The 25,830-nt window shown below is 38.4% G+C and overlaps 2 pseudogenes; both read right to left on the bottom strand.

Annotated features, from left to right (window-relative positions):
• Positions 1–824: 824 nt before the first annotated feature.
• LOC149262762 (uncharacterized) lies at positions 825–3,505 on the bottom strand (annotated as a pseudogene).
• Positions 3,506–5,309: 1,804 nt separating this feature from the next.
• LOC149262761 (uncharacterized) lies at positions 5,310–13,648 on the bottom strand (annotated as a pseudogene).
• Positions 13,649–25,830: the final 12,182 nt, after the last annotated feature.

Genomic DNA, 25,830 nt, shown 5'->3' with positions numbered 1-25,830 from the left:
TGCTGGCCCTTAATGTCTCATCTCCTTTACTACTCCTGAAAAGTAGGAAGCTGCCCCTGTTTTTCTGCTTTTGGTTTCCTCGAGGATATGTGAAACCAATTAACCATGTTGTTCTTCTTTGATTACACAAAAGCGTATTGGAGTGCCAAATACTTGATGCGTTGTAAACCTGGCTCATGTACACGTGTTAATACAAAACTTGTCTAATGCTGCTTGAAGCATCATGAACCAATCTGGCTATGAATAATGACCATTTTATAACCCATAGCTTTAGAACTCGTATATGTCCTTCCTCTGTTTGTTCTGCCTTTGCTGGATTCTCATAATTTGTTAATGAAACTCTTTATAAATCTCTTTTCAAAAATATTTTCCCTTTGTCACTCACAATTGATCAACTGAATTATAACGTGCAACTATAGCAGTTTCGTAGCGCGCTACGAAACTGTTGTGTAATTTCAAAAACACAACTTTAGGATCAAAATTTTATTTTCTTGAGTCTTTCTTTTTTCTGCAATGGCTTTTTCAACTGTTATGAAGCTGTCTGAACTGAATATATGAACACCATTATTCAAAGGTAATCTTTAAGAGGTAATTCATCAAAACTTTGGACTCAGCCTTACTTGCTTGTGTGATATCTTTTAGCTACAGATGTTCTTCATGCTGGCTTGGTTACTCTTCTTTGGACTACTTCTCCTATGGATTGTTCCTGTATTCCTTCTTTGACCTGACCCTTCCCTTTCTTTTGGTACACCCCTCCATGGAATTCCTGCAACGTGACTATTAAAGAAGTCTGCACCGTCTCAATCTATGTCACTTCCTTGCTTTCAATGGATGAGTAAACTATATGGCCAAGAGTCAGCAAATGAAGTATATGAGAATCCAATTTTTCTAGAAGAATTGTTTGTGGTGTTCGTTATAATAGGAGGCCGATTTGATTTCAGGCCCATAAACACCACAAATCCACCAGTGAAACCACCAAGAGCTCTGATAAGATGTTTTTGAGATTTGGACCACTTTCAGTTACGTCATTCAGGAGCAGTTGGGACAACGAATTGAACAAGCTATATCCACATTCTCGGTCTAAAACAAATCAATAAACATCCCAACTGTGTGACCAACGAAAAGTAACAGAAGAAGAAAAGGAGCTTCACTATTTCTACCTTTTGCCAAGATGGCAAAAATTTGCATTCCCATACCAGACGCTCTTGAAAATATGTGTATGCATAATGGAACAAAATACAGGATACTCGTGAAAATGCACTGGATCAAGACCACTGGAAAACTAAGATGAAATCCATTCGGATAGAAAAATTCATGTCAAACATGTTTTGCAATATACACCAGTTTAGGGTCCATTCCAGAGTCTTTATCAACATCAGGCGATTCTCAGTGCCATTGGCTTTATGAACCACAGGACCTGCACCAGGAACCCACCGAGGAATAGGCATGGCAAGCACACCCTTGTTCAACATCCTAATTAAGAAATTGTCTTTGCGCATGATACACATTACAACGTCATGAGCTGAGAGATCTTTGACAACACAGAGTCGTTGAATGCTTTGAAATTGAATGATCTTTTCCAACACAGATGACCAGGAGATAGTTTGCATTTCCCAATCTGTAATTTTGAGCTTGTTCTTATAAAAATCGCAGATCTCCATTGTGTCTTTCAGCTGGGTGAAAAATATCAGAAAACAGAATATCCAGTATAATGAAAACATCCCTAAAAACTGAGCTCAAGATTGTTTACAAGGAATAGTTTCAGACTACCCCAAAACCAAAGGACACATGAAAAACCTAGAAGGACATTTCCCTGATTGCTCTGATACCATTTCGAAAAGCCTAGTTGAACGACCAAAACCGTACAGCAAAGTACAACTGCAAACATGTTCCAGTACCAAGACACCTAACGACCTAATGATGAGGATAAGCGGTTGGATATGATAAACGAAGTGTATAAGATGACAAGTGTTGATGTAAACATAACGAATTTTGATAGATATGACAGCTGGGTGAGATTTTCTATGAATCCGAGCGAATCCCCGATTTTGTAGCGCAGCCAGTGTAAAATCTGGGTTTTGCGCTACGAAAATGCCTAAATAGAGTTTATGCGCTACGAAAACTCCTAAACAGTTTCGTAACACATAAGAACCTTCGAACAAAGCTGATACATGGAAACTATGTGAGTTATGAGACCAGTGATGAATGAGAATGGATAGTTGACCTCTATTTAACCATCCCACCAAGACTCCTAGGACTTAGACACTAAACCAAACAAAAAATTAAACCTAGACTAGCACCTAACCTTTACAATCAAATTGATGTGAAAAATTTGGAAATTGTTTCTTAAGTGATAATAATGGCTCCACTTGGGATAGTGTGCTCCTGTAGTACACTAAGACCTCGCAGGTCCAGTGCTTCATCCTTTATGATAACAGACATTTGCTTGACAAGCATCCCCTTCAAGCTTCTTGGGCCTTCACCTCAGGCTTGAGCTTGATGATCACTATAGGAGAAAGAAATCTATATCTACTAAAAAATTCTCAGTCAACCTTGAGCTTGTTTTCATTTTCCTACCTACCTACCCTATCAATTTCAAACTTCTTTCAGCTCAATCAATGTGAAATTTCCAATATAACCAATCATTTGTCTTATCTGATATTTGAATTTTTTGAATGCATCAGAGTTCAGAGCAACTATGATATTGTGATGACCACCACCACTGAAATTGCCTCTGATTTTCATAAAAAAACTAAAACACTGGGGAGTAAAACTCTTCCATGTATTTAGCTATAGGATCCCAGAATACATGATGAGCTTGATGATTCTCGTAACTTTCTGGTTGTGCAAACTTATCTTCAATAACAGTGTACTCTTCCTCAATCACTAAAGAGAAAGGAAGCGACGCCCTCTCCTTGTGTTCTGCCACAGAAATCTTTTGAAAAGAATGATCATAACCATGAAGACTATATGATTGAATTTGACCTTGTAAACCTTCAATGTCTTTCTCAATGTCCTTAGCATCTTCATCCAAAAATTTCATTGTATCTTCTGTCTTGCACTCAAATGATTTTAGATACAAGGACAAGGACAAAGAAAAAATTTCATCTATTTCTTCATTAATATGATCATCATTCCATTGTTTAAAACCTTGAATTGAAGGCGAGTTTGCCACCAAATCTGACCTATCTATCCATTCCTCCAAAAAAAAAACCAAAAGTCTTCAAACGACTTAATAGATTTAGCAGGAAAGCTTTCAATCCACTGTTTACATTTCCCTTGAAATGAATCATAGAACAACATAATGCAAACATCCTCATGTTTGACTCTAAGAAGCTCGGTAAAATCATAGAAATCTGATATATGCTTCAAAGTTAAACTCAAATCTTCTCCATTGAATTTTGGACCATTCCTTAGAAAATATGTATCCTTGGGAAATGATTTGGGAAACCATGAATTCCTGAAAAATTTATGCATGCATACCTTGAAATAAGAATGGTACCATCTGGGTTCTTCATAACTCCAGTGGGATCACCATGAATCTATGAATTTCAAATTCTTCAACAATGGAGTCGGCAAGGTAGTTTTGCAACCTCTAAAAGTCTTCTAAGCTCTTGCTACCTTCAGAAGTTCAGTCTCTTGTTTTTGGGAATGAATAATCTTCAGGCTCCCGGTAGACGCACCAAAATGTTATCTCAAAATCAGACCCTGGAAGGCTGCTGACCAGGAAGACCTTAAGTAACTATTTCAAACCTACTTTAGGCTGAGGCTTAGCCTCCCCAACCTGAGAGGGCTCTCTCAAAGGATTAATGATTTTTTATTATGATTAAGATGGCTAACTCTTTGTGAAACAAACATAGAAAAATGAGAGTGGTGGAAACACAATTAGAAAGTATCCATTGGGCTTATGGAGTCAAATATGCTTCAGTATTAACAGTAAGGTTAGCTCTGCATAGAAGTCAAGGCATTCAGAATCCAACATATGTAGAACACACCAAACACATAGAAGGCCAGTAGAGTTTACAATATATGAAGGAAATTAGAGCACTATTAGTGATTTCTAAGTAATCACATATTCATAACATTGTAGATAATAGGAAAAGACAACACAGAACATTCATCACATTTAATTCTTCATGATTCTTGAGAGGCAAAGCCAGTACTGTATTACTGAAAACATAGTCTTTTACACAAAGCCAAATATCAGAGCTTTCTTTCAATAAATTTCCAACCCCAAGTACATTGCTCTTTCTCCTATATATAGAATTCTTTACAAAGCTGTGATTCCTCCTCCAGCATGAGGCGAACTCGAATTCTGCTTGCTATGACACCTATTCAAACTTTAACTAACTATTAAATACAATAACTACTAACTGGAAGTTTTAGAAACCTAATACAATTAGGAGTCTAACCCCACATCATGCTGACAATAGCATTTATTACAATAAAAACTCGTTCTTTGACAATTGGTTCCCTTCAGTTTAGCTTGGTGGATATTTAAAACTCCTTGCTGGCCCTTAATGTCTCATCTCCTTTACTGCTCCTGAAAAGTAGGAAGTTGCCCCTGTTTTTTCGCTTTTGGTTTCCTTGAGGATATTTGAAACCAATTAACCATGTTGTTATTCTTTGATTACACAAAAGTGTATTGGAGTGCCACGTTCTCTATGTGCTATAGACCTGGCTCATGTACACGTGTTAATACAAAACTTGTCTAATGCTTCCTGAAGCATCATGAACCAATCTGGCTATGGATAATGACCATTTTATAGCCCATAGCTTTAGAACTCGTATATGTCCTTCCTCTGCTTGTTCTGCCTTTGCTGGATGCTCATACTTTGTTAAAGAAACTCTTTATAAATCTCTTTTTAAAAATATTTTCCCTTTGTCACTCGCAATTGATCAACCGAATTATAACGTGCAGCTACAGCAGTTTCGTAGCGCGCTACGAAACTTCTGTGTAATTTCAAAAACACAACTTTAGGATCAAAATTTTACTTTCTTGAGTCTTTCTTTTTTCTGCAATGGCTTTTTCAACTGTTATGAAGCTGTCCAAAACTAAATATATGAACACCATTATTCAAAGGTAATCTTTAAGAGGTAATTCATCAAAACTTTGGACTGAGCCTTACTTGCTTGTGTGATATCTTTTAGCTATAGATGTTCTTCATGCTGGCTTGGTTACTCTTCTTTGGACTGCTTCTCCTGTGGATTGTTCCCGTATTCCTTCTTTGACCTGACCCTTCCCTTTCTTTCGGTACACCCCTCCATGGAATTCCTGCAACGTGAATATTAAAGAAGTCTGCACCGTCTCAATCTATGTCACTACCTTGCTTGCAATGGATGAGTAAAGTATATGGCCAAGAGTCAGCAAATGAAGTATCTGAGAATCCAATTTTGCTGGATGAATTGTTGGTGGTGTTTGTTATAACAGCAGGCCGATTTGATTTCAGGCCAGAAACACCACAAAATCCACCAGCGAAACCACCAAGAATCTGATAAGATGTTTTTGAGATTTGGACCACTTTGAGTTACGTCATTCAGGAGCAGTTGGGACAGTGAATTGAACAAGCTATATCCACATTCTCAGTCTAAAACAAATCAATAAAAATCCCAACTATGTGACCAATGAAAAGTAACAAAAGAAGAAAAGGAGCTTCACTATTTCTACCTTTTGCCAAGATGGAAAAAATTTGCATTCCCATACCAAGCGCTCTTGAGAATATGTGTATGTAGAATGGAACACGATAGAGGATACTCGTGAAAATGCACTAGATCAAGACCACTGGAAAAATAAGATGAAATCCATTCGGATAGAAAAATTCCTGTCAAACATATTTTGCAATATACACCAGTTTAGGGTCCATTCTAGAGTCTTTATCAACATCAAGCGATTCTCAGTGCCATTGGCTTTATGAACCACAGGGCCTGCACCAGGAATCCACCGAGGAATAGGCATGGCAAGAACACCCTTATTCAACATCCCGATTAAGAAATTGTCTTTGCACATGATACACATTACAACATCATGAGCTAAAAGATATTTGACAACACAGAGTCGCTGAATGCTTTGAAATTGAACGGTATTTTCCAACACAGATGATCAGGAGATACTTTGCATTTCCAAATTTGTAATTTTGAGGTTGTTCTTATAAAAATCACGGATCTCCAGTGTGTCCTTCAGCTGGGTGAAAAATATCAGAAAACAGAATATCCAGTATAATGAAAATATCCCTAAAAACTGAGCTCAATATTTTTTACAAGGAATAGTTTCAGACTACCCCAAATCCAAAGAACACATGCAAAACCCAGAAGGACATTTCCCCGATTGCTCTGATACCATTTCGAAAAGTCTAGTTGAACGACCAAAACCGTAGAGCAAAGTAAAACTGCAAACATGTGCCAGTACTAAGACACCTAACGACCTAATGATGAGGATAAGTGGTTGGATATGATAAACGAAGTGTATAAGCTGACAACTGTTGATGTAAACATAACGAATTTTAATAGATATGACATCTGGGTCAGATTTTCTATGAATCCTAGCGAATCCCTAATTTCGTAGTGCAGCCAATGTAAAATCTGGGTTTTGCGCTACGAAAATGCCTAAATAGAGTTTATGCGCTACGAAAATTCCTAAACAGTTTCGTAACACATAAGAACCTTCGAACAAAGCTGATACATGGAAACTATGTGAGTTATGAGACCAATGATGAATGAGAATGGATAGTTGACATTTATTTAACCATCCACCAAGACTCCTAGGACTTAGACACTAAATCAACAAAAAATTAAACCTAGACTAGCACCTAACCTTTACAATCAAACTGATGTGAACAATTTGGAAATTGTTTCTTAAGTGATAATAGTTTCAAAAATCGAATGAAAGCTAATTTTTCCTTAGATGTTAGTCCAAGAGCAAAGTTGATATTCTATGGTTTTATATGAGTCCCCAGATTCACTAATTCATATCTCAGAGTTGAACTCTAAAGTTTTGAATTGGTGGACTATTTGAATCTGTCCTTTAATTCATATAGCTCCTCCAACTTGACTATGGATTTGGGAATATCGTTATTGCCATTTCCTTGTCCCAACTACTTGTCATGTTGGTCCTCATCAATTATCTAATTAGTGTAAGAGCCTTCTGAAGTAAAAAAAACTCACAATATCAGGTTCATTGTTGAAAACTCTCCAGTTGGTAATGTTATCAGGAATAGAGGGTCTAAAGATTAATTCAATCAAAAAGTTGTCTGGGCTATAGTCCTCTGATGGAATGAGCTTGGAAGCTACATTAGGAAGGAGACCAACACTAGCATTTTGGAGTCTGGGAATGGATGAAATGTTAAATGCTATAAAGTGTGAGGTCAGGTCTTGTACTAATGATTAATAGTGATTCAAGTGTCCTGACAGACAATGTATAGTATTTCTTACCTGTTTAATAACAATCTTAGAGTCTCTAAATACTTGCAGGTATTTGATATTAAGCCTGATTGTCTTTTATAACCCTTGAACTAACACTTCATATTCAGCATTATTGTTCATGCAATCGAACTCGAGTCTACATGTTAACATGGTCTTTTATCCTTTTGGACTAACTAATACACAACCTACTCCCGCTCCATCATTAGACTTAGAACCATCAAAAAATAATTTCCAAAACAAATTTTTATTTACAGGATTATCTACAAAATTAATGCATCTAGAAGTGTCCATTTGAGAGAAATTTTCTATCTGATATAAAATAGAATTCTCCAAAAAAGGTGAAGTATGAGCGTTGAAATTCCCTAAGAAAGAATCAACAGAATAGTTTCCAATTATGTTGTTGTTGTATGCTACAGGCTCGTTTTCTCCTTCTAACTCTGTCACTATATAATTTTGGTGTCTTTCTTGTTCAACCTTGATCTGATTTGGTTTGCCGTTGTAAGGGAGCCACATATGAGACCAGTTGGTCACAAAGTAACCGTGAAGCTTTTCTGACCAATCCCTGCTAAGGATTAGTCCATAAAATTCAAGAAATTCTGTGACAAGTATATCATTGACTTGACATACTTTCAAGTTTGATGACAACCTGGTGGTCACTTGATTAAGTTCATCGATGACCTCGACTTGAGACCGATCCAACTGTACTATTCGTACTGCAAATTTCTAAGGTTGGACATTTGGCTTTGCGCAAACTTTCTTAGGAAAAATGTTAGATGAGGCACCAGAATCTACCAGACATTTATGCAAATTTTTATTGAACACTTCAAAGGTAAGGAGAAATGGCGGAGTATGGGATTTTGACCTCCCTCCAATCAAAGCAATGTCAATTGGATCGACTTTATTTGACATGCCAGTCAGAGGCCTTCCCAATTCATGAGTGGCATGTGAAATCACAGCGGCAGGGAGAGGCGTAATAGGTACTACGTTCATCTCTTTCAAGAGAAATTTCTGTTGATGCTTTAATTTGTTGAGCTCATGAAAAGTGATATTTGCCCTAGTTTTCTTCATATATTCAACAATGTTATACTCCATTTCATCAGAAATGATAAGCATTTTAGATGGAGTTGTTGAATCATACGAGATTGGGTTTGTCTGAGTAGACTTTGGTGAGGATTTCTTACCTGCGATTTTATCCTTGGAAGTCGGGCTTGGATTTTTCTATTTCACACTAGATTGTGGAGGATCAAGTTGATTTCTACTTCTTGTAGAAACAAGTAATATATCCTGATCTTCCTCATCTAGAAGAATAAAATCCCACATTCCCTACAGTTCTACGACTTCATCATCATCGGTTTTCTCCTCATTTGAAACTTCTTCCTCTTCTCCTTCTAATTCTCTGTTTGTTATAGCATTTGGAGGTTTCGGATCAGTTGAAGGATTTCTTCTAAATGGTTTAAAAGGTTTCTTGGAAGAGGTTTTTGTTACTTTCTTCTTTAAATCAACCATTTTGTTTGACATGGTCTTTAAGAATTTCTGTAACCCTTCCAAGTCAAACGGGTACTTTGGCTGTTTTTTCTTAGGATCATCTCTAAAAGACACTTTTTTAGACTTTCTTTCATCTACAGCATTTTTATTTTCTACGGCTAGGATACACTTTTCTATAGCTATCATCTCTTTCATGCTTTGAGCTAACGTTGGCTTGGCAGCTCTATCTACAAAGATGGTTGAATTTGAAGGCAAAGTGGAAATATACCATTCATTTTGGACTTCGTTGTTAGGCTTCAACGTTGCTGGTATTTTGTTTAATAATTTATTGAAGCGAGAATTAAAATCCTTAATTGGTTCTCATTGTTTATCTTTTAAATTGGAGAGGTCATCTATTAAGGTTGTTGTAGATTGATCATCTCCAAATTTTGTTAAAAATTGATGTTGAAATGTATCCCAGTTATGAATGGAGCCTAATGGTAACGAAAAATACCATGATCCTGCTGCTCCTTGTAAAGTATAGGGGGATAATCGTACAACTGCATCCTCTTCTGTTACTCCATTTAAATTAATAGACAACATGAAATTATTTATGTGCTCTTCAGCTGATAGGCCACTATCAGGATTAAAATTGGCGAGCCATTTCTTAGGATGGGCTGCTAATTGCGATAAGGGTGCAGGCATTCTCACAGCCCATGGATTGGCTTTGGTGGAGGATTTTCTGCCATCATTGGGGTATGAATAGGAGGAGGTGTGGCAGTAGTTGAAGGTGGTTGGGTAAAGGAGGATGTTGCTCATGTACTTGTGTGAACCACAATCTAAAGTTGAGGGATGGATGAATAAACTTGTGATGCTATGGATGGGATGGTAGATGAAGATGATGATCAAACCTCACTCTGAGATTCTACTGGTGCTTTCCTAGCTTTCTTATGACTCGGTAGAGGAAACTCAACTGGTGGGATTCCTAGTTTTTCGCTTTGTGCTTTAGTCAGTTGTTGAGACGGGGTCAGATGAGAAGTGACACTACCTTGGGAAAACTCAGATTCTTCTTGAGATAAAGAAATTCCTTGTAACTTATGTATTAAAGTTTGTAACTCAGGGGGATCTGAAGAAGAATGATCTAGCTTGTTTGGGATTTCAGTAATGTGCTCTGTATTTTTCCTTTCAACTTCTGGTTCAGAGATGGAAGATCTAGAATGTGAAAGAAAATTTGAGGGTGATGGTGAGGGAGTTTTACTCTTAGAATGGCGTGAAGATGTCGATTTGCTTGCCATTCACAGTCAGGCCCTCCTTCTAGCGCTAAATATTTTGAAGGCTCGAAAAATCAAGTCTCCAACAAGGGGAATAACCACCTGGTGTGGACCTTAATGCAGCTCCTTTTCCGTTTGGAATAGTGGCTCCGATTGGGGATGATGGGACCAGTTTCCAAATCTGTTTATGATGTGTATGCTAGCGGGATGACGTTTTTCTTTTTTGGGGTTTTATGGGGTGAATGCTTATTCTAAATCTAACATATATTCAAACTATTATATGTAATCTATTGTAATCAAAGAAAACATCTAACTTTAAACTATCCCGGGAGTAACATTCACTTATGTGATCTAAAATAATTTCTAAAAGCAATTGATAATGAAAATCATTCAATCACAATGAGAATAGAATCCATTTAAAAATGATTTTTTCGTATAAAAAGTTAGCCGAAACAATTATGAGAAATATATTGCATAAGAGTCATTCACATATTCAGCATAAAACATAAGTTATTGTTAGACCAAACAATGCGCAGCGGAAATAAAAATAAACATATATACACAGCACATACCGAATTGCAAAACCATAACACAAAGATTTTAATGTGGTTCACCCAACCAATCTGGGCTACATCCACCAGAACAGAGGCATCTGCAATCTTATTATTCAACACGAGATTACAACAATTTTAATTCTTCACACATACTTTCAGCTCACCCTATTTTCTCTACACACTCTTACAATCCTCTACGGGATTACTTTCTTATAGCTGGAGTATAAAAATGAATCATAAATTCCCTCACAACAAATATAGGATGCATTAACTCCTCAAAAAATATTGGAGCTAATATAGCAACTAATCCTATTGTTGTCACATACATGAGATTTTTTCCAAAATTAATTAAACAGAAAATCTCAACAATCTCCACCTTGACAACAATTAGCCTGATACCCTGTTCATTTATTATTTTTATCTTTTCTGCAAGCCAAGAGAAGCCAGACACCAACATATCTTCTATAAAAACACTGGTTTCGTGAACATGTCTGCACAGTTTTCCTTCTTATGCACTTTTTCAAGAGAAACACCCCTTTCAGTGATAACCTGTCTTACAAAATGGTACTTGATCGGTATATGCTTAGATTTACTATGATAGGCCGGATTCTTAGCCAAATGAATTGCACTTTGAATATCACAAAATAACTTGATGTTGTCCTGTAACCTACCAAACTCACCAATCAAACCTTTCAACCAAACCGATTCTTTGCAAGCATGCGAAGCAACTATGTATTCTGCTTCAGTAGTGGATAAAGCAACAATATTCTGTAGCTTTGACATCCAGCTAATAGCTCCACCTGCAAGAGTAAAGACATACCCTGAAGTTGACCTTCTCTTATCCAAATGACCTGCAAAATCGGAATCAACATATCTGTAAACAAATTCACTACTTCTGTTATAAGTGATACAATAATCACTTGTGCCTATCAAATACCGAAGCACCCATTTCACTGCTAACCAGTGTTCTTTTCCTGGATTTTCCATATACCTGCTGACAACCCCAACTGCATGTGAAATATGTGGTCGAGTACAAACCATCGCATACATTAAACAACCTATTACATTGGCATATGGAATTCGAGACATATATTCCTTTTCTTCATTTGTATTAGGACATAAACTTGAAGAAAGCTTAAAATGGGAAGCTAAAGGGATTGAAACAGGCTTCACATTGTTCATACAAAACATCAAGAGTATTTTCTTAATATACTTCTATTGTGATAGCCATAGCTTACCATTGCTCCTGTCTCTGAAAATCTCCATGCCCAAAATTTGTCTTGCTGCTCCTAGATCTTTCATATCAAATGTCCTAGCCATCTGAGCCTTTAACCTGTTGATCTCTATTATGCTTTTGCTTGCTAAAAGCATATTGTCAACATATAACACTAAGATAATGAACATGCCATTACTTAATTTCTTAAAGTAAACACAATGATCATATTCACTTCTTATATAATCTTGACTCAACATGAAAGAATCAAATTTCTTGTACCATTGTCGAGGCTTCACTTTCCGCGTCTCTGTCACATGTACCAGCTCCAAAACTAGAGTCCTTTAGGTTATGGGCCCTCCACGCTTCCGTTGCGCCGCTCTGATACCAATTGTTAGACCAAACAATGCGCAGCGGAAATAAAAATAAACATATATACACAACACATACCAAATTGCAAAACCATAACACAAAGATTTTAACGTGGTTCACCCAACCAATCTGGGCTACGTCCACCAGAACAGAGGCATTGGCAATCTTATTATTCAACAGGAGATTACAACAATTTTAATTCTTCACACATACTCTCAGCTCACACTATTTTCTCTACACACACTCTTACAATCCTCTACGGGATTACATTTCTTATGGATGGAGTATAAAACTGAATCATAAATTCCCTCACAACAAATATAGGATGCATTAACTCCTCCTCAAAAAATGCTGGAGCTAATATAGCAACTAATCCTATTGTTGTCACATACATGAGATTTTTTCCAAAATTAATTAAACAGAAAATCTCAACAGTTATCACCATACAGAAGTGAAATAATGATAACTAAACATTCAAACTTTCATATATAAATAACTGAAAATGATTTATTGCTTAACACATAAGTAAAAAGTAGTAGGAGATAAAAATATTGTTCGTAATAAGTTCTACTCATGAGCTGTAGCAATATAGATCTATCTTCAAATCACTTAACATCCACTAAGAGTACAAAAGTGCATTTCAGTAGCAGATATTAAAATCATATGGAAAATAAATCTTGTTCCATTCATTTTATCAAAACCTCCTCCGTGGGGGGCAAAATGAATGTTCTAAAGAATTGTTTTTGATAAAACTCTGGACCCCTCTCTAAATGCATGAGAGGGGTTTAAATACTGCTCTATGAAATCTAAAAATAAATATTACAAAAATAGATGAGGAGGTTTAAATGACCTCCCTAATTTTAATAAAAAATAAACTAAACCTATATCTATGATAAATCATGCATCTGATCTTTTAGATCGCAAATGTTCAGCATCGGTTTCAAGAGCATCGGTTGGCTGACTTCAAATTTTAACTGTCTTGCAAATACAGTGTTGGAAAGAGCTGGCACTATCTTCTCAGCAGAGGTTATGAGGCATTTCAGGGTCATCCATTGGCTATGTGGCTTTACTAGATACTACCAGTATGTTTGCCAGTTTAACTTGTTTACCTGTTTAATCGCCACTGCCCTTTCCTCTATTGTTTGTTTCCACTCTATTTGAAGTTGTTGTGCCTTTGGAAGGAAGCCTGGGGTGGTCTCTGCTATTAAATTTGCCTTGTGCATATTTTCATTTATGCACTCATTGACACTGTTTGTTGCTTCCACTTCCTCTTCCATCGCCTGTTCTGCTTCCTTAAGCCGGGAATCCCATTTCACAAATAAAATCTCTTTGTGTGATTCGTCAATTCTTGGCATGTCTTCTCTTTTCCCCTCTTCAAATCTCTACCAGTTCAAGAAGTTTGAGACCTTCTTAAAATTTCAGTCATATTCAATTTGTAAATCTACAACTTGATTTGTAATATTATCGTTCATTTCACAATGGGAATTCCATTGCGATATCTTCTGGCAGAGTAGTTCTTTCTGTTGCAAGAGTTGGGAATTAAGATCAAGTGCTTTTCTGATAAACTCCCAAATTTTGGGATCATCTTTATGCAGTTCTATCATACCTTGTAATTGTTCTTCTTTATTAGCCAAACTGCTTTGATGTTCCAATTGCATTTGCTGGAAGTCTTGCTGGAGTTTTGCCAACTGTATTTCTACTTCTTGATTGATGTTGACTTGTTGTAATTATTGTTCCAAAAACAAAATCCTATCCTATTTCACTTTAAGTAGCGATTAAACCTCTGTTACCTTATCAATAGTTTCTGAAGTGTACGCACCTACGATCTGAGAAGGCCTGGTTAGATTTTCCAATGGGTCTGTAGTGGGGTCTTTCCAAAGAACATCCAGAGGTTCATCCTCGGGAGTGAGCACAACATCCAGCTTTCTTTTCTTTCTTTGCTTTCTGACAACAACCTTATGTTGAGGGCTATAAAATACGTCTAGAGGAGGAATTTCCTGTATCCTTAGTACAATTTCAGATGAGGGAGCAACAGGTATGTGCTCCATTTCCTGAGTATTAACAGCCTTTTCTATCACCATTTATGTGGTTTTCTCTTTTGGATTTGTCAGTGGCTTTGCGCTCTGTTCTTCTGTGTTAATTAACTTATTAAAATTCTCCCATTCCCCTTCTAGATCAAATACAAGTGGCTTTGTTGGCTTTGTAAGAGGAGTGGGAACTTCAGCTTGTTTTGGGGACAAAGCCTGCTAATCAAACCTTACTGTAGACTGAGTTGTGTCGTTTATTGATTCCTCGCTTCTGTTGTGTTCACTCTTGGATTGATCACCAGAATTTTCAGCTGATTCCTTTTCAGAACTTGTTTTAGACTTGTCTTTTGATCCTTCGCTTATGCTAACATTGGGAGTAGACTCCCTTATTGGTTTGATGAGAAATTTGTCCAATGTGACCTTTGATAACCTTTGTTTTCTATAATTATCAAAAATTTTGAGATATTCTTGGTAAAAAATAATTCGTGCCATATGTTGAACCTCTCTGAAAGTGTTCTTCTACAGAAAAACATTGTCAAAGGGATCTTATTCATTGGAAAACACTTTTATTTAACCATTGTAGTAAAATTACTTACAACACCAAAGGGATCATATTGCCTCCCCGGGAACTTTGGTAGTTGTAAACATAACATATTATCAACTTCTTTGAAAGCATGACCTAAGTCATGCAATGCAAATGTTTTGTATACTACAGGAAATTGGGGCCAAATGACCTTCTTGGAGTCTTTTAGTACCTTGCTCATTCCCCCCACAGCACAGGTCTGATAGGCTATTTCCCTGGCCATTAGTTTGTCTAGGACATAAAGAGGTAGCACATGGGGTAAAGCAATGCTACCAAACACTCTGATATACGTGAAGAACTCTTCCCCAAACCACCTTGCCACGGTGAGAATATCCACTTCAGCCTCTAGGGAAAACCTTGGGGCATCTCGGTTATAGAGCATTTTATAAATCAGAAGCATAACTCCATGACAAATTTTGAAGAAATGTGGCATGAAATTGGATTCCCACAATAATTTATGATAAACCTAAATGGGAAGTGGATTTTGTGCCCTCCACTTCCATCCCATAATAGGAAAATCGGAAAAAAAAAAAAAACAAATAGCATCCATGACATAGGCACTCAAAAAGAATGGGGAGTAAACCCTCGAAGCAAAGCTTCTTTTAGTTCTATATCTTAAAATTGAAGTGGCTAAATTGTCCAACAGAATTTGGGCCCAATCCATTATTGTGGCATTGGTGGCCACATCCACTATAGGTAACCATTCAGATGAAAAATTTTTGATGTTTGGTTTCCCAAATAGTCTACATAACATTGCAGTGGCAAAACAGTAAGGAGAATAGAGAGAGCCAGTGGCGTACATATCATTTTTATCCTTCTTCAATCTTTCTTCATTGCTTGACCAGTGCTTGGTGCATTCCGCCAAGTCTTCATTCTCCTTGGCGAATTTTTCTACAAATTGCTTGTTGTAGCTAGCTTGGGGTTTTGGTAAGTGGTACATACACCTCAAATTGTTTGGAGTGAATGACCCCATGACTTCCTGGATTTTCATCTTGAACTCTCTGTCGGATATGTCTGCGTGATCTATAATCATTTCACCATGTCAATGTAGGGGAGTATCTTCGGCCTTGCAGCAATGCGATGTAGAAACGAGCATGCAAATTCAGTTAGGGATGCCTTAGAAAAGCCGCGTCCATCTACTGTAACTGTAACTTCCACAATTCTTGGTCGTTCGCCCTCAAACAACTGATACATAGCATTCCACGTAGATATCCCTGCGTCTCGACTACAAGTAGTGTCCATAAATAATGGGGCCATTTCTGTCTTCTCAGACGCAAGGGCCTTGCCTTTCTTCCCCATTTCTTCATGTATTATGCTCTGTGTACTCTTCCTGAAATTTGCAAGCAGAGAGCAAAAATATGATAAGATGATAACGAATATAGGAATAGTTAATAGAAAGAAGAAAATAAGGTGACAGGAGATCTTTAATTCTAAATCATATCAAAAGATATCATCTTGCGTCAAATTGTCCTTTACCGTTGTTACACAAAAATATCATCACCGTGACTATTTGCAGTCAGTATGGGTCTATCATCACTTATACTGTCCTCCTAAGCAAGTCTCAAACCTCAGCTCTTCATGTCAAGCTTTGGAAATGAGAGAAAGACATTAAAAATCAACAAAGCTCTGGTTCCGCACTTTCTCTCGCTGTTACCTGCGGTCCCGCACCCCCTGTTCACATTACCTGCGGACCTGCCCGCTCTATCTCTAAAGGAGTTGGTGCGGACCCCTGTGAAAGTCAAAAAGGCACAAATTTATTCTAAAAGCGCACTTTGGGTTAATTCTAGATGATTCTAGAAGGAATTTTGACATGGATTGTTCGCTCTTAGGTGGTTCATGCATCCCAAAAGAGAAGGAGCTAATCCCTTGATGAGAGGAGCTATCCCTTTGAAGGAGGGCTTTATCCCTTTGAAGGAGGACCTAGTAACTTCCCTCCATTTCACTATAAATTAAGGCATTGGGCTGGTTGCTAGGGAGGTTAGAAGCTGAACATTTTTTAGGGTAAATGTTGGTGGAATTGAGACTTCCTAATTATGCTTGAAAGGAGAGATCACATACCTTTTGGCTTCATTGGGAAGAGAGTGAAACTTGTCAAAGTAGAAGAGACTTCTTGTTGGACCCTGGGAGGAGCTTGTACAGCATCAAGGCATAGGTTGTAAAGTTCTTCTTTGATTTGAATTAATACAATCATATTCTTTTTTCTCAACAAATTGTCTTATGTCATTTGTTTCATGAATTCCTTGATCATCATGATAAGTATGCTTTATGATATTGGCTTTTCAGGTGCTATTTAATTTGTTTGCTTGTTTGTGTTTGTAGATTCGCTACAAGGGAGCTCATTTGGATCAAAGGAGTGAGGCTTCCACAAATTTGCATTGGACCCAAGGTAGGCCTAAAACACTTGTTTGCCTTTGTTTATAAATTGCATATTTAGAGAAAGATAGTTTTTGATTGGTTTGCTTATCACCAGATATCGTTAGATACTAGGGAGGTCAATCTTGTCCGCAAGATAGACTCATTCCGTGTGACAAAATGGCGACTCTGCTGGGGACTTGATTTCTTGATTTGCTTTACTTTGACTTGAGAAACTGTGTTTTTGTTTCTGTTTTTGGCTTGTTGTGTGTGGAATTGGGTAGAATTAGTAGATCTTGGATTATTTTTTGTTTTTCATAACTTTGGGAGAGGATCGCACCCTCGGCTTGCAACATAGTGTGGACCTATCCGCACTTTTGCTTTTCACACAGAGCGGTACCACACCTGTGTGAACTACAGGCCTGCAGACCCTGTCAAAATTTTGGAAAACTTAAGATTTTCTCTTTTAGTCAGCTTAGTTTTTTTTAGATGTTTATATACCCTGCCCAGACCTACATGTGACTTGTCAGGAACTTTTCTTAGGTTAATTCCATTGGTGTTATGGTTTTAGGTGAAACTCCTAGAAGTTTTGGTTGCCGGGCTTGGTTTTCATTTTGGTCTTGTAGTAGCTCAGAGCTTAGAAGCATTAGAAGCCTCAGATCACCTTGGTTTTTACTGGCCTTCTTATGAGTCTGACCATTTGAAAAATCTACCTTTGTTGAGGAATCCATCTTGTGTTTTCTCTTTACGAAACTTTGAAAAGGCTTGTGTTAAATATTTGGATTTCATTTTTAGAAAAGAAAAGAAAATTTGGTTGTTTTTTGACTGATTTGTGATTCTGGACAAATTAGTCCTTAGTTTGCTTATAGCTAAGTAAAACATCCTTGAAAAGACATCTTGTAAGCTTTTACTTCAAATAGTTTTTTATAGTTTATAGATCTCAAGATTAGAATTTTCCATAGTTTTGAGTGTTTTATAAAAAATAAAAAATCTCTTTTGGAAAAAGTTTGTTTTTGTAGTATTTGAGTGTTTGAAAGAAAAGGGAAATTTTTGTGAACATAACTAGTTGTCTCGTTTTGAGTGCATTGGAAAAGACAAAAAGGTCTTCTTTGATTTGTTTGTTAAGAAAGATTTGTGTTTACAAGCATTTGCATTCTCAAACTCTTTCCTAGCTAGAAATTCATTGAAGGGAAAAGATTGCTTATCATCTTAAGTGCATTTTTTTGTGATTTCGAGTCGAGTCTTCACACCACAAGTTTCATCTCGGCACCTCTTGACTTAAACAAAAACCAATAAAAATAACGCTTAAAGTAAAATCTATCTAGTAATATTTTTATTTCTAGGGCTCTATTACGCCAACATGGCTTAGGCTAGTGTCTTGGAGTAGGGAGTAATTAACTCTCCAAGACAGTAAAACAACAAGTAGTTGTATCTTGCGATAGGAGAAAAATCCAATTGTTACATCTATGCTCTGGGAAAGCTCCTCTTAAAGGAGAAGCATGAGATCGTGTCTGAACCAGTGTGGGAATCAATCCTTCCTCATTGGGAACGACGCCAGATATTCACGTATTAAAAATGGTAAACCTCGGATTAACCATTGTCAAGGAGCCTGGGGTCACTTGTTGGTAAACCTTGGATTATGTCAAGGAGCCTTCAAGGGGATTGAGCTTGTTACTCTGCCCTTGCGTGTGTATCGGATCGTAGACTGTTCCCCCAGGTATATTTGTTTCCGTTGGTAACCATAGTGACCATATTCTATAGGATTCTTCTTAAGGTGACGGTGCCGGGAAGATCCCACTATACCTGGAGCAGACGTCAGCTAGACTCACTTGGATTTTCTATGTGGTTCTCTTCACTGGAGACGGTCTAGTGGAGGAACTTGTGCCAGTCTATTCATTAAGCAGGTTGCCGGGGTAACTGTTCCAACCACCATTTCTGCATTGAACTTTGTGACGTTGGATTTCATCACCAACTAGTGTTTTCATTATGGAAAGTTAATGTTTGTGTGTGGTTTGATCTCCTAGATTCTTTAGGCATGTGATTCAAATTTGTTTGGTTCTTTAGAGGCTTTAGGTGGTTTTCATTGAGATTTTACTTTGTTTTCGTGTGAAGTAGTTAAAATATTTAATCGTGGCTAAATTACCGAGGAAGTCCCATAGACTTCGGGGCCAACCTCCTGAGTTTTCACCGAGATAGCCTAAAGGGCTACGAGCCCTTGTAACTCCTAGAGACAGTAGAGTTGGGTCACATGAAGAAGGAGAGTCTTCTTTAGTGGTACATCCTGATTATCAAGCTCTAGTAGCATATTATAATCCATAGTCTGTGTCTCTTTCTAAAGTTATTGGTAGTTTTTCATCTACTAGTGATTTAGGTGAGGAACCTGAAATATTTGAACCTGAAACTAAGTTTGCTGCTACGCCAACATCGGGATTTACCTCTCCAACTTCTAGTGGTCCTGCTTCATCCAGGGTAGAAAGAATAATTACCCAAAATCTTCCTTCTGGACTTATAGCTATTGAAGAACTTGCTACTCCGGAAGAAGAAGAAGGCATCCCTATCCCTGAAAATCAAGAGGTTATAGAACTTAGGGAGCGTGAATCAATCTTTTACAGTCCACGTAGGAGCAGTGCTTGGTATCTTTCATTGACCATTTGTTTGGAAACCTCGGGACCAAGTTTTTCACCACCTCGTATTCCTTATCACCCAACACCTAGGGGTTACTATCCTCCGTTAAATATGTCAAGACAGTCGTCCATGTTTTCCCAATCTCGAGAAACCTTTTTGTATGGCGGTCCTTCTGTTCCCTCTACGTATTAGTCACTTACTGGTATTTTTTCGGGAGCATCTCCTCAACCTATTGAACAAGGGTTATTAACTGGAAATAATGGAACTAAGTCGTTGAGTGTAGAAGATATTCTCATGATGTCAGGTACTATTCCTAATCCTCAACCTCAAGGTGGCCAGTTCTCGCCTGGGGGGCAGCCTCAAAGTCCTCAATTATTGCCTGGGGGGCAACCTCAAGGTACCCAAGTTGCACCCGGGGGGCAACCTCAAGGACAGTACATACCTACAGGACAGTACGTTCCTCAAGGTCAACCCCAGACTCAATATGTACCTCAAGGTCAACCCCAGTATCAATATGTACCTCAAGGTCAACCCCAGTATCAGTATGTGCCTCAGGGTTATCAACCTCAAGGTCAGTACTCGAACCAAGGTTTCCAACCACATTCCGGTCGATCATATGTCCAAGGAACTGGAAATGTACCTTTGAATTATCAACCCTACCCTCAACCCGGTTATGGTCCTCAATATTCTCAACCTATTATGGGTCTGTACCCGGAATGAACTTAGTGTGGGATCAATCTCAAACTCAATAGGTCTTGCAACCGAATGTACAGTTGTCATCTCAAACTGGACAACCCTTGGTTTCTAGTTCACCCCAGCAACTTGTCCAGTCTACTATTCGAACTTCTGCACCTTCTGTAGTTTATCAACCTGGGCCTATTACACCTCGTACTCCGCCTCAAATGGTTGCTGCAACTACTGCAACATCTGTTCAATCTACCCCACCTACTTCTGGAGTATCGATAGCTCCGGTTTCTACTGTTCCTGTATCAACTCCTCAGACATTTTTACCTCAGTCTGGATCCAAAATCCAAACTTCGGTTCAGATGCTTGTAGGACAACCTGGTTCAAGTACGGTTGTCACAAGTCAACCTCAATTTACTTATCAACCGTACTAGGGACAGTACCAATTCGTTCATGTTGTGCAGCAGCCAGTCTATCAGTATCATCCTACCCTGGGTATACATATCAACAACCTCAACAACCCCAGTATGGTCCAGTTAATCCTGGTTTTCTGGGAGGATACAATATCCCAAATGCAATTCCAATTCCTAGTTATCCTGGATATCCTCCTCCTGGGGCTGGTCTCATGACCCAGAGTTTTAGGGACCCTAATCGTCATTTACCGTTTATCGCAACTTTGGACTTGGCTGACTTGTCGCACCTTACGAACGATCCCATTAACTATCTTCCGTTTTGGCCGCCAATGCAGAATAAGTTGCCTAGTGATATTCCTAAGTTTGAGGGAAAATCAACAGAGGACCCGTCAAACCATGTGATGACTTATCACCTCTGGTGTGCCTCTAATTCCATTTCAGATGATTCAATCTGTTTAAGGCTTTTCCAGTGCACTCTAATTGGTCTTGCAGCCAAGTGGTACATTGAGTTACCGCGAGCTAATTTTTATAATTTTAGTCAGCTAGCTACTTCGTTTTGAACTCATTTTCATTTGCCTGTCAGATATGACAATGGCACAGAATTATTAACTTCATTAAAGCAGTCAACGTCCACTTACATTTCAAATCACATTCATGAATGGAGATGTCGACGACGTTTAGTGAAAGTTTTTATTCCGGATCAGATCTTATCCGAATGCTTTGTAAAATATTTATTACCAAAGATCACTGAGGATGTAGCTAAGGCCGGAGTCATTACTGAGGAGCAAGTAATTGCTCAAGCACAATACCTTGACTTAGTTTATACGCAGTCAGGTACGTTACACGAGAAAATCCCTGATCTTCCCAAGCAAAATCAAATCGCTGCAACTCCTTCAAGGTCTCATGCCACTGATGGTATGATTGGTACAGTTAATACCAAAAGTAAGAAGTCTTCCAAGAATTCTTCTCCTATCATAACCTTGCCAGATTCCCCGAGAGGAGATTCTTCTGTGGAAATTTCCGCCGATATTCATGTTGTAGAGTCATCTATAGCCAAATCAAAATCCAGTGGTAAGAAGAAAGGGAAGAAGAAAAATAAAACAGATAAAAATTCGAAAGAGAAACCAGAAAAGGTGGAATCAAATGATGAGAAACGCAAACCTCATTATCCTTGTCTCATTTGTGATGAAGATCATTTTACAAGAGTCTGCCCTCATCATGCAGAGGTTGCGAAAATTGTCAAAGGTTCCCAAATGCCTGCTGTTTTGAAGGATCCTTTTCCAAGTCAAGATAGTAAGATGATAGTTTCTTCCTCAAATGCCAATGAAGAACCCACACTGATGATGTCCCATGTTAGGATTGTGACCCGATCGCATGATTATGGAAGTAAAAGTCCTGTTGATGGTAAATAAGCAGAATCTTCTCATTCTAACCCATCAACCTCAGCTCTCGGTTCCAATCCGCTACAAATCGAGAAACCTAATCCAGACTTAGTAATCAAACCGCCCACCAAGGGCATACTTCGAAAGTCAGCTTTCAATCCACATGCGAGAGTGGCTCAAAACTATAACATTGTTGAAGATTTGGTTGTTTCACCTTCAGCAATGTTGGCTTTGGAAGTGCTGCAATCATGTCCAGCACAACGTAAATTACTATTGTCAGCTATAGGAGTTGTTGACGTTCAGGACTCAAACCTTATAATTTTCGATCTAGAAAATAGTACAGCACACTTACCTCATCAAATGGCTTTCCAGATCCCAGTGTTAGTCAAAAACAGACCTATTTATAGGCCTATGATTGATGAGGGATCCTCAACGTGTATTATGTCGATATAGTGTTGGAGATCGTTTGGTTCTCCTTCGCTAAATCAATCCCCGATGATTCTAAAGGCCTTTGATGGCCGTGGGTTTCATCCTTTTAGCATTCTACAGGATTTACCTATATGGGTAGAAGGCAAAATTGTTAATCTAGATGTGGAGGTGGTTGATGCCCCTCTAGATTACAACCTTCTCTTGGGTTGTAGTTGGTCTTACGCTATGACAGTTTTCGTTTCATCGGTCTTTCAGCTTATAAAGTTCCCTCATAATGGAAAGATCATAACTATAGACCAGCTGACTTACTTTCATCTGACCCAGCCTCTTCTGAAAGTATTCATCATATCGACAAAACGACTATCCCGTATAAGGATGTTGGAGTAGGACTAGTTAAAGATGCTGGTTTACTGGGAACTTTTCCTTTTCCTCCTATCATTGCATCGTCTTCTACTGCAACCATCCATATGATTTCGTCAGACACCATTGTTTATGATGATCCTTGGATCATACCTTCCGAATCTGAGATAGACTCATTTGATAGTCTTTCGCTACTTGTTCCCTTGCACGCCCAGCTTCACCAAGTACCTGTAAGATCACAATAGCATAGCACTATACAAGAACATGGATCTATAATCATAAACAATCTAGGATGAGATGTAAATTGACCATACAAATGCAGCAAACATGAATGACACAAGAGTATGGAGGAAAACTTCAATAGCTTTTATTGATAAACAAGAAAGAGCCAAGGGGAGTTACAACCAGTTGTTCTGACCCAGCATCCTCTCAGCAAGAAATCCCCTCTTCACCTCATAGAAAGCTTAGATCACCCAACAATCTGATGTTATTCTCAAGAAACCAACAGCAATTCCTTACAATGTGCAAAATTCCAGCCTCTGGATCTCTGGGATGAGGGATCCATATATAAATATATGTAAGGGAGATGAGTCAGCTTGTGATTTTATTAGTGTCTTCCCTCTGATAGTTCTTGCTTCCACTTGGAGATTGATGATCTCTTACTCATGCTTGGTCGAATTCAGAGAGGCAAGTGTCACAGGAGAAGTTTCTGGAAGTTTCCATGCCTCTCCACCTCGCAGAATGACACTGGCATTTGTCACTTCTCGCCCATCGCATCCCATAGAAGGGCTTTTTGGAATGCAACGCACCCACACAGTGTGTTTAGGTGAGATGCAACGCACTTTGCCTATGGAGCAACTGAAATGATCCTGTTTTAACCAGTTCTGAGTAGTTTTTTATGGAGAACTTCTGGGAGAAGCTGTAATCAGTTTACCTTGTTCCTTTAGGGGTTAGAACAACACTTTTAGGGACCTAGGAGCCCTTGGTTTATGGAAATTTCATGCTTGGGGTTGTAGTGCCCAAAAATGTCTATAACAGTTGCCCCCTAAAGCATGAGGTCATTAATCTTTTGATGTCGATTGAAATGCTTTATTATGAGGATTCGAAGTTCTTTCAAGCTGGGAGGAGACCTGTAATAAGATACAATACAATACATTATCTTCATAATATTTTCATGATCTAGCTGAGGCGGGCATTCCCATGCTCAGCTTTATAAATTCATTTCCATGTACATAGGACAGACAATCGTCTGAGTGTAGACTGATGATTCTGGTAGAGCCATCATCCCTTTGATTGGATGATTATCTGTGCATCAATGATGTACATTTGATGTCTTTATTTCCCTGAATATATATCGCAGCCCGGATGGATGAAACTAGATCCGGGCTCTTCAATCTCGTTCGATCTTCACTCGAAGTACAAGTCTATCCATGTGAGAGATGTTCTGGAGTCGAACACGGAAAGACATCACCTGTTTACCAACCAATGATGTAAGCTGTTAACAGGCGCGAGAGGAATCACCGATAATGATAATGACCCTCAAGGTACTGCAGTACAATTCACGTGGTGTGAATAAAGGACTTGGTGTCGAACACCACGCAAAATCTTTCAGTCGAAGGCCATTGATATAAACCTGTCGCCGGAAGTGAGAAACTTGCCATTGAGGCATGCAAGCTTCAAAGTACTGAACGGGGTGTTCCTAGATCGACTTCTTGGATAATGAGCTGATGTCGACAAGAAGTGATCCGTCACAGTAGGGCCTTAATGAATCCCACATCAATGACACGGAACGGAGCAAATGATTTTAATGGAGGTGAAAATGATTTGATGACATACGGTTCAGGGTGGCGGTCATGAAAGAATGGAGTATGAATGTATTGTAGCGGGTGAGACACAGGTGAATTCTCTGAATGACTTCTCTTGAACATATCGGCGACACTGACATGATGGATTGGTAGCATTACCCCAAATGTGGATGGTGTGATGGGACCATGGCAATGTGGCCGGTGAATGAGACAACCCAACCCGACTTGGATGTGGAGTGAAAGTGTCATGTTCAAGAGCGACTTGCTACCAACAAAGTTTCTTCAAGTTTTCTTCCCAATTTTCCCCAGTCATTGCTGACCAGTACCTCTTTATTTTTTTCAAGCTTGAGGAGGATAACATATGCTTATTCTATAATTTTCCCTTCGGGCAAACCCACCGCTATGTTTTAACGAGCCTAACGATAGTGAAACTCGTTCTTGTCTGCTATGGACAAGTTTGTCGCTATTAAGTTTTAACGAGTTTAACGACAAAGATAACTCGGTCCTTTTCAATTTTAGAGAGTCTAAAAAGGAACGTAAAGGAAACTCCAAAAATTTCTTTTTCGTCATCTAATCCCTTAAGTCCAAAAAAGTATAACACAATGCAGAAGGGATGAATTTTTGATACTTTTAACGAGCCGAACAAAACAAGCGCTCGATCTTTTTGTGTAATAATCCCTCAGGTCCAAAAAGATTAAAATTTAGAGGAGGGATAGCACTTCCGGTCCCTTTAACGAGCTGGAGAGGCCAATGGCTCGGCAATCTTTTCATATTTTACGAGTCAGTTGAAAAGAGCTTAAAGGAGACTCGTCTTTTGAGGAACGAGTGATAAAATTGGGTAGCAGCTGATTCCAGGTAAGGTTTGGAATGTTCCAAT

This window comes from Pinus tabuliformis, chromosome 6 (assembly GCF_031772625.1).
Source record: "Pinus tabuliformis cultivar Carrire ecotype Pingquan chromosome 6, CPIR1, whole genome shotgun sequence".
Taxonomy (NCBI): Eukaryota; Viridiplantae; Streptophyta; class Pinopsida; order Pinales; family Pinaceae; genus Pinus; species Pinus tabuliformis.
The sequence above is the reverse complement of the archived record's forward strand: the minus strand, read 5'-3'. Positions and strand labels throughout refer to the sequence as shown.